This window comes from Diceros bicornis, chromosome 5 (genome assembly GCF_020826845.1).
Source record: "Diceros bicornis minor isolate mBicDic1 chromosome 5, mDicBic1.mat.cur, whole genome shotgun sequence".
Lineage (NCBI taxonomy): Eukaryota > Metazoa > Chordata > Mammalia > Perissodactyla > Rhinocerotidae > Diceros > Diceros bicornis.
The window spans coordinates 65,551,022-65,559,741 of record NC_080744.1 but is presented as its reverse complement, the minus strand read 5'-3'; the positions used below and the strand labels follow the sequence as shown (position 1 = coordinate 65,559,741).

The 8,720-nt window shown below is 41.2% G+C and overlaps 1 protein-coding gene across 15 annotated transcripts in view; it reads left to right on the top strand.

Annotated features, from left to right (window-relative positions):
• The window catches only part of MYO9A (myosin IXA), a 278,567-nt gene that overhangs the window by 200 nt on the left and 269,647 nt on the right, over positions 1-8,720 (top strand). For 13 of the 15 annotated variants that reach the window (XM_058541982.1, XM_058541991.1, XM_058541986.1 and 10 more), the window contains exon 1: positions 105-482. The exons of the other annotated variants lie outside the window; for them this stretch is intronic. The gene's annotated coding sequence lies outside the window, so the exon portion shown is untranslated. Of the gene's footprint in view, positions 1-104; positions 483-8,720 lie in introns of those variants that run through there. 15 annotated transcript variants of the gene reach the window in all.

Sequence of the window (8,720 nt, the reverse complement as noted above, 5' to 3'; positions counted from 1 at the left end):
TAGGGGGCGTGGGAGGTAGGTGCGCGCGCGCCTGCTCGCCTGCAGCCGGGGAGTCGCGTGGGGCGGGGCCGCGTGCGCGGGGTCGGGGGCGCGCGCGCCCGAGCGGACTAGGGACGCGGCGGCGGTTGGCGGTGACTGCTGAGAGTCCAGCCGGCACCGTGAAAGGCGGCGGCGGAGGCACCCGCGGCACCGGCAGAGGCAGCGACAGCGGTTGAGGCGGCGGGCCAACGCGTGCTCTCTGGGCGGGGTGCGGCGGGCGATGTGCCTGCCCAGGCCGGGCGGAGTCTCTCTGACAGGGCGGGGGATGCGCGGCGGCCGCTCGCCCGGACCCTGAGGCAGCTGGGCCCACCCTCCCGGAACCGTCCGACCCTCGGGGGCCTCCGCCTCCGCTGTCTCCTCCGGTCTGACCCTGGGACCGAGGCTGGGAGGCGGCTTCCGTCGAAGAGGAGGGGGCTGTGGTGGCCACCGCGGCGGAGCCCGAGGTAAGACCCGCCCAAGCAGCGCAGCGGCCCTGCCGCCGGCCCGGCCCACGTCTCAGTCTCGCTCTTTGGCTCTTGCGGGGCCGCCCCGCCCCGCCCCAGCGGAGACGCCCCGCGCGGGTCGTCCCCGGGGCCTCCCAGACACCCGATCGCTGCCCCGGGGCTCCGGTAGACCGCACCCATCGTATCTGCCATGGGCCGGCGCCGTTCCGGTCCTCCAGCCTCCCCGGCGGGTCTGTCACGGGCCCCTACCCCAGCACACGACGTTAGAACCCCCCTCGGACTCTCTTACGACTCTTAATGGAGCCTCCGGGCTCCGTTACATCCTCCCGTGAGCTGACCCGATCACAGTTCCTCTGAGACCCAGTCACGGCCGCCCCCTAACCCATTGCGACCCCCAGCTCCAAGGCGTGTTCATCGCTGCCCATCCCTCTTCCCCGCGGACCCCGCCTCTCAGCTCGCTCACCGCCCAGCCGACGAGCTCTTCCCCTACCCAACTCGGCTTTCGGCGAGTCTGCTTCGTGATGCTCTAACCTCCCGGTGGATCTGGTGTCAGCCTCTCTAGACACCGGCAGACAGCGGCCTCTCCCCCGACCCCTGCTGTCGCCCCCCCCCCCCCCGCAGACCTGCTCTCCTCAGGCAGACCTTCTTATCTTTCTTTCCTTCAGAGAAAGGTGGCGATCCTTTTTTTGGTTGAAAGGGCTTTGCCGTGAAATCCTGAAGGGATGTTTGCTTAGCCTAGTGTATTCCTCCCAGTGGGGCTTAAGCGGGCCAACTGACACCCATGTTTGGACGGTTTAGTCTGGTGGCTAAAGAGAGGAAGAGGGAAGAGTATGGAAGCCCAGGGCGGGGGGTGTGTGTGCTGTTATAAGGTCACACAGCCTGTGTCTCATCTTGTCTCTTCTGTGGAACGTGTGAGGTAGTCCGGATGCGACGTGTTAGGGACCTCTATAAGGATTAAATCACGTTACACTAATGGGTATAGCTGTCCCCATGTAGTATCATTTGCCTCACCTTGTGGATTTTTGCAGGTCTTTTGCACTGTTTTTGGAGGATACCAGGGGACTTTTTTTTGGTTTGCTGTTTTTGAATTTCCTGGAAAAGTAAGATTTGTAGCTTTAATTAATACCTGAAAATTTAAGTATCCATTCAATAATAAGTTTCTGCTACCTGCTGCCTTGCTTTTCCAAGGAGCAAGTTCAGTTATCATGTAGTGTTCACTGATGTTATCAACAGCCTTCTCAGCAGTAGTAAAATATTGAATAAAATGTTGTTTGTTGAAGTTGAACTCCTGAGCTGTCAAGAAGGAAATGTAATGTTACACCAAATGATCAGTGCATAATTTTAACGTTGGTATCGGGATGAAGTATAGAGAGATTTTTGTAGTCAGTACTTTTAAAATTTTGTTTTGTGTGGAACTGAGGAGGGGAAAGTCATATTATAAGCATAGGTAGTAACTAAATGTAGTATAAAAGTCAAAAGGTTCAAAAGGGTATGCAGTAAAAAATTTCTCTTCCCTCTTTGTCGTCCAACCATCCCATTTTCCCTCTTTAGAGGCAACTATTTCCATTTTGTTGTGTCTCCTTCCTGGGATATTTCTAGCATATATAGGCCTATACATTTATATTTTTAAAACACACCACAGACAAATGCTTGCGTACTGTACACTCTGTATATAGCTTGTTTTTTAAAAATTTCATTTAATAATAGATCCTAGAGATCATTGAACAACAGTACATATGGACGTGCCTCATTTACTTGGCTGGGTAGTATTCCATTTTGGTGGTCTTGAGGTTATTTTCATCTTTGCTTTTACAAACAGTGCTGCATGCTTGTTTTTTAAATGTATCAGGTGTTAAAATTTCCTGATGATTCTTTGTGTTGAACCTACAAAAAAGAATATAACTAAAGTAAATTTCTCATTGAACCTCTGAGCTTCCGTGGAGTGACTAGCTTTGATGGTCATTTATATTTATCAAATAAGTTATTGAAGGATTCAATGTAGGGGACTGAAATGATCAGATTTGTGTTTTTAAAAGGTCACTCTGGCTGCAATGTGGAGGGTTGGATTGAAGGGTAGACTAAGGCTAAAGGCAGTAATATCAGGAGGGTAGTCCAGGCAAATGATGATAGTGCGTCTGGATTTGAGTATTGGAGTAGATAGGTCTTGGTGATTTCGTTAGATTTGGGATTAGGGATGGGGTTCATAGAGGATAAGATCTAGGTTTCTAGCTTCTGCCTTTCACTGAGGTGGCCATCCATATGAGGGAGGAGTAGGATTTTTATTTTATTTTTTATCAAGAAAGAGGAATTAAATTTGTGACATGTTAAGTTGGGGTGATTATACTTCTGTCAGAAGTAGATGGCCAGTAGGCAGCTGGATTTGTGGCTTAAGCTTATTATCAAGTTCTGGGTTGGTCATAAAAGATTCTGGGGGCAAAGGGTAGAGATGAGAGAAGAAAAGATTGTAGGACAGAAACCCAACATTTACAGTACAGGTAGAGTTGACTGTTAAGCTAGTAAATTATGTGATTAAGTTTTTTAAAAAATCTTTTTTATACTTGAAGCATCAATAATGAGGTTCACTGTCTAACATATGACTTTTTAACAGTTTTTTCCCTTACTTAACATTATTGGTATATAGTTTATGAGGGAGATGGAGTAAACTTAGATTTTTTTTTAAAAAAGTAAAACTAGTAGAAATTAGTAGTATAAATCACATCTTTCCTAATCATTTGAATTATACTATTATAGAAGTTTGTTCAGTCTTCAGTGTTTGCAGAGAAGTACAGAGGTTTGACAATGTGGTTTGCCAAGAATATTAAGTTTTTTAGTTTGCCTGATTTTTAGTTATATTAACTTGGTTTAAAATGAGTATTAGTCGAAGAATTTTCAGTCATGTTTTAAAACTATAACGTTAACTTAATGTATTTATTCCTAAATCTAGAGCTACTATATAGAGCTTTTGCTCTACTCTAGGCCCCTATAAATCACTGCTAATGGACATCTCCACTTGGATTCACATTTCACAAGCACTTCAAACATGTACAAAACAAAACTCCTCTTTACCTCTCTTCCCCCAAAAACGGTGGGAGAGGGGGAGACAAACTGAAACAAAATTTTTTATTTTGATTTCCTATCTTGATGAATGGCACTGCTCTCTTCTCGTGAAGTCTTAAGGGACCTGGGAATCATCCTTCTGTCCACTCTGTACCTCACTGCCGACGTCACTAAGTCTGTACAATCTCCCTCATGGTATTTCAGATCATTCCTTATTGCTGTTTTTGTCGTCTCTATTTTAACCCAAAATATCTGTTGGGCTTCTGTACTGCTTTCTAAGTGGTTTTCTTGCCTTCTCTCTTCTGCCTCTTGTTTTGCCATACCCTTCAGTTCGTTCTCTGAACTGCTGCCAGAGTAAGTGTTCTAAAGTGCTCTTTTAGTTAGGCTCTTTCAGTTGCAAGGAAGAGACTCAAGTTACCTCAGGTAGTGGAGTGCTTGCTTATTGAAAAGGAGCATGCACAAGGGAACCTAGAAAAAGTTAAACAACTTGGTCTCAAGAAGAACAGGAGCTTAATAAATAAAACTAGAACTAGAAGTAGGAAAAGACGGATTTCACTCTAGTGCTTTACTGTTAACTTGTTTTAGCTACTTTTTCTATTTCTTTGTGGCTTATTTTTTCTCTCTACTCCAATTCTTTCCACCTCTATTTCATAGCTTCCATTTATTCCTAATTTCTGCCTCCTCATAACAACTGTGTTGCTCTCATGCCAACATCTTGCCTTCTGGCTGCTATCTTATTAACTTGAGCTCCTGTTGCTAACTTCTTCCTTCTCCCTAGGATTTTCTGGGTTGAATTCCCAAGAAGCAATCTCTTTGGCTCAGCTGTTTTTCTCATGGGCTGCTAATAAGCCTGTGTACTTGGGTCATGTGACCACTCCTGGCCATTTAGTGTTGGCCATGTGTTTATTTGTGCATGTGAGTGTGGGGCAGGATCATAATGGTGAAAAGCACGGGACAGTGTACTGGCTAGTTTCTCACAAGATGGGGTTGCAAGCATGGCAGGCACCATAAATGACATTTATAGTACAAATACAAATCTAATCATGTTTTTTCCTGTTGAAAGATTGTCAGTGCTTTCTTCTTGCTTTCAGGATAAAGCTTAAACTGTTGCATGGCGTGTATATGAGATCCTTCGTGGTCTGACTGTTACTTCTCTAGGCTTTCCTTCCTTGCTCTCTTTCATAAATTATTTGGTGCACTCTTATTCAACTTGGGCTTCCTTTCAGATAAAGTGCTTTCTCTCTTGTCTTTGTACTCTCTGTTTCTTTTCCTATCTTCCCTTTCCTGCTTTCTTCGCTTGGCTAACTCCTATCTGACCTTCAGGACTCAGTTCAGATGTATCTTCAGGAAGCTTTCCTTTACCTCTTCCCGGTTAGGTTAGGTGCCACTCTTGTGTGCCCTTGTAGTACATAGTGCTTACTTCTATCATAGTTCTCTAATGAAATTCCTAATTACTTGTCTGTTTTCTTCACTGGGCTTTAACATCTTTGGTATCAATGCAGTATAGTACGGCAGGCTTTTAGATTGAGGATTTAAAAAAATATATAAGCTTTTTATAAATTATGAAGTATACAGAAAAGTATACAGATCATAAATGTACAGCTCAGTGAATTTTCACCAAGTGAACACACCAGTGTAACCAACATCCACATCAAGATACGGAATATTACTACAAATCCACAGGGTACCTCATGCCTTCTTCTAGTTGCTAAATTAAGAGGATTTAATTTTAATAGGAAAACTCTTTAATGTATAGATTTCTCTCCATATTTTGTGTGTGTCTTTAGACATACAAGAGGCATAGGTATTGGAATTTTGAACCTTTAGAAAGAACCTACATAATTTATATTATGTTATAGAAATGTAATTTTGGCATACTTTTATGCCATAGACAAATTCAAGATCACATAATAGTAATATTCTAATATTCAGTTGTGGGATGTTTGTATTTAGGTAGATTTTCTTGTTTTTAAGTTTAATATCATTTTAGAGTGGCAGAAAAGAATATGATACATCAAAGAATATTTGCTGAAAATAGCCTATTAATTTTGAGTGGTGAACATACTTGAGATGTGTATAGTATACATGTACAGCACTTTCTGAATGGTGTTTGTCCTCTGGATTTTAATGTGAATTATGTTGCTAGCATATTTTGGCAGTGGGGTCATCCAGCGGGCAACTGGAGTATAATTTTACATGTACAGAGAGGAAAGGACTAGCTGTCCTATGTCATAGACAGCTGGCTTGCTAAGAATTGGTTCTTTTTTGCAACTAGCAATAATTTTACAGTGTACTTTTTCTTTTTTCTCAGTTTTAATTTTTCTTAAACTTTATGATTATGTAGCTCTTTGAATATGAAGGTATTCTTTTATTTATTTATTTATTTATTTATTTATTTATTTATTTATTTATTTATTTTATAATTTTATTTATTTATTTTTTTCCCCCAAAGCCCTAGTAGATAGTTGTATGTCATAGCTGCACATCCTTCTAGTTGCTGTATGTGGGACGCGGCCTCAGCATTGCCGGAGAAGCTGTGCGTTGGTGCGCGCCCGGGATCTGAACCCCGGGCCGCCAGCAGTGGAGCGCGCGCACTTAACCGCTAAGCCACGGGGCCGGCCCGAAGGTATTCTTTTAAACATACTTTTTTCTTACATGGGCTTCTCTGTCTGTAAATATTAAATCCATTAAGTCCAATTAAGTGGAAAGAATATGGACTTTCAAACCTGGATTTCCAACAGACCTTAATTCAGTTTCCAGCCTCATCACTTATGAGCTGTCATTTATCAGCAAGTCACTTAACATTTCTGAGCTTCAAGATGTTCATCTTTTAAATGAGAATATTTACCTCATAAGATTATCATTAAACACTTTATGTAAAGCACCAAGCACATAGTTGATACCCAACAAGTCTTCCTTTTCCCCTTGAGAATATCTATTTCTTATGTTTATTTTTTTATTATTATTTATTTATTTGTTTATAATTTTATTTTATTTATTTTTCCCCGAAAGCCCCAGTAGGTAGTTGTATGTCATAGCTGCACATCTTTCTAGCTGCTGTATGTGGGACGCGGCCTCAGCATGGCCGGAGAAGCGGTGTGTTGGTGCGCGCCCGCTATCCAAACCCTGGCCGCCAGCAGCCGAGCGTGTGCACTTAACCGCTAAGCCATGGGGCCGGCCCTCTTTAAATACAAGATCAAGAATTTAAAGAATTCATTATGTGGCGTTTAGAATAAATGGCTAATCAAAGTTTGTTGCAAATAGAAGTAAATCCTTAGAAGGGTAGTCTGCTAGCTATCTTTCAAGTGTGATCATATTTTTCAATTCAAAAAATTTCAAAGAAATGCTTTTCTTGATGTCTTAGTTTATAAGATGAATGGATGTTAGAATGTGTTTTGATTCAGTGTTAGGTATCATAACAAAATGTTCTGTTTGCCAATGACAAACATTCCTTAAATCATTGACAGATTATAGTACTATTGCTGTTTGTAGTGTGTAAGTATTTGTTTGAAATCTGTTTACTTAGATTGATTGGATGATAGTGGGCTGAGTAATCCCCCCTTTTTTTTATGTAAGGGTGAAGATTCTTCAGGTGACTATGTAAATATGTGTTTATAAATGATTTTTAGGTTATATTTTTTCCTTACTTGCTTTTGCAACTCTACCTTCTTTTAGTTCTCATCCTGTCTCCCCCTACTTTTTTATAATAAAAAACTTAGAAACTATTGAAAAGTTGAAAGAATAGAACAAAGAATGTTGATATATCTGCCACCTAGATTCAGAAGTTACCAATACACCATCCATATTTGCTTTATTGTTCTCTATGTGTGTGTGTATATATTTCTTTTTTTTTTTATTTTATTTATTTATTTTTTCCCCCCAAAGCCCCAATAGATAGTTGTATGTCATAGCTGCACATCCTTCTAGTTGCTGTATGTGGGACGCGGCCTCAGTGTGGCCAGAGAAGCGGTGCGTCGGTGCGCGCCTGGGATCCGAACCCCAGGCCGCCAGCAGCGGAGCGCTGGCACTTAACCGCTAAGCCACGGGGCTGGCCCTGTGTATATATTTCTACTGAACCTTTTGAAAGTTGCGAATATTATGATATTTACTTCAAAATACTTTAGCATATGTTTCCTACGAAAATAGATATACTCCACATCCCCACAGTGCCATTGCCAACACCTAAGAAAAATAACAGTAATTTCCTAATAACATTTAGTATTCAATCTATATTTAAATTTTCCCAATTGTCCCATAAAATGATTTTTTCAAACCAGAATTCAATCAAGATTTTTGCATCGCATTTGATTATCTTTTTAGTCTCTTTTCATCTAGAAAAGTTCTTTCCTTCACTCCCCTTTCTTATGATATTGAAATTTCTTTGACAAGACCAGATCATTATCTTGTAGAATGGCCTGTTTTCTAGAGTTACCTGATTGTTTCTTTGTGCTTTTGTTTAACTTATTTCTCTGTTCCCTGTGTACCCTGTAAACTGTAAGTTATATTTTAAAGGCTTGATTAGATGCATGTTAAAAAGTTTTGGCAAGAATACTTCATAGGTGATGTTACATTTCATGTTGCATACTATGGGAAGTGCATAATGTCACTATTAGTGATCTAAGTTTTATGAGGTTTAAGGTGGTGTTTGCTATCTCTCTCCATTGTAAAAGTGTATTTTTTCCTCCCATGATCATCAAGTACAGTAATCTGTGGGGGTGATACTTTGGTACCGTACAAATATTGCATTCTTCAATATTCTTTACCTAATAATTTTAGCATCCTTTGTTGAGCCTTAGACAAATCACTTATTTAATTGAAGGTTGAAAAATGGTGATTTTTCTAATTCTGTAATTCTTTTACATTCGTTAGCTGTCATTCTTCAAGCTAACAAGAGCTTTATAACCTTTATCAACTGGGAGTGAACTACAGTTCCTCTTAAAAGGGCAGAGTAAATAGATGCTTAATTCTTTCCCCTCTAATTTTCAGAGTGAGGAGTTGGTCTAATAGTGATCTACAGTGGTGACAAGTGAGTTTTTTAATGGTCTCTTGGATTTTTATTTGTCGCATACAGTTAGTTACAGACATTTTCTTTTTGATGCTTAAATTGTCTCAAATAAGGACATTGGGAGACCCTTCAAATAGACTCCTGAGTTCTTTTTGCATGAACCCATTATTAGTCTT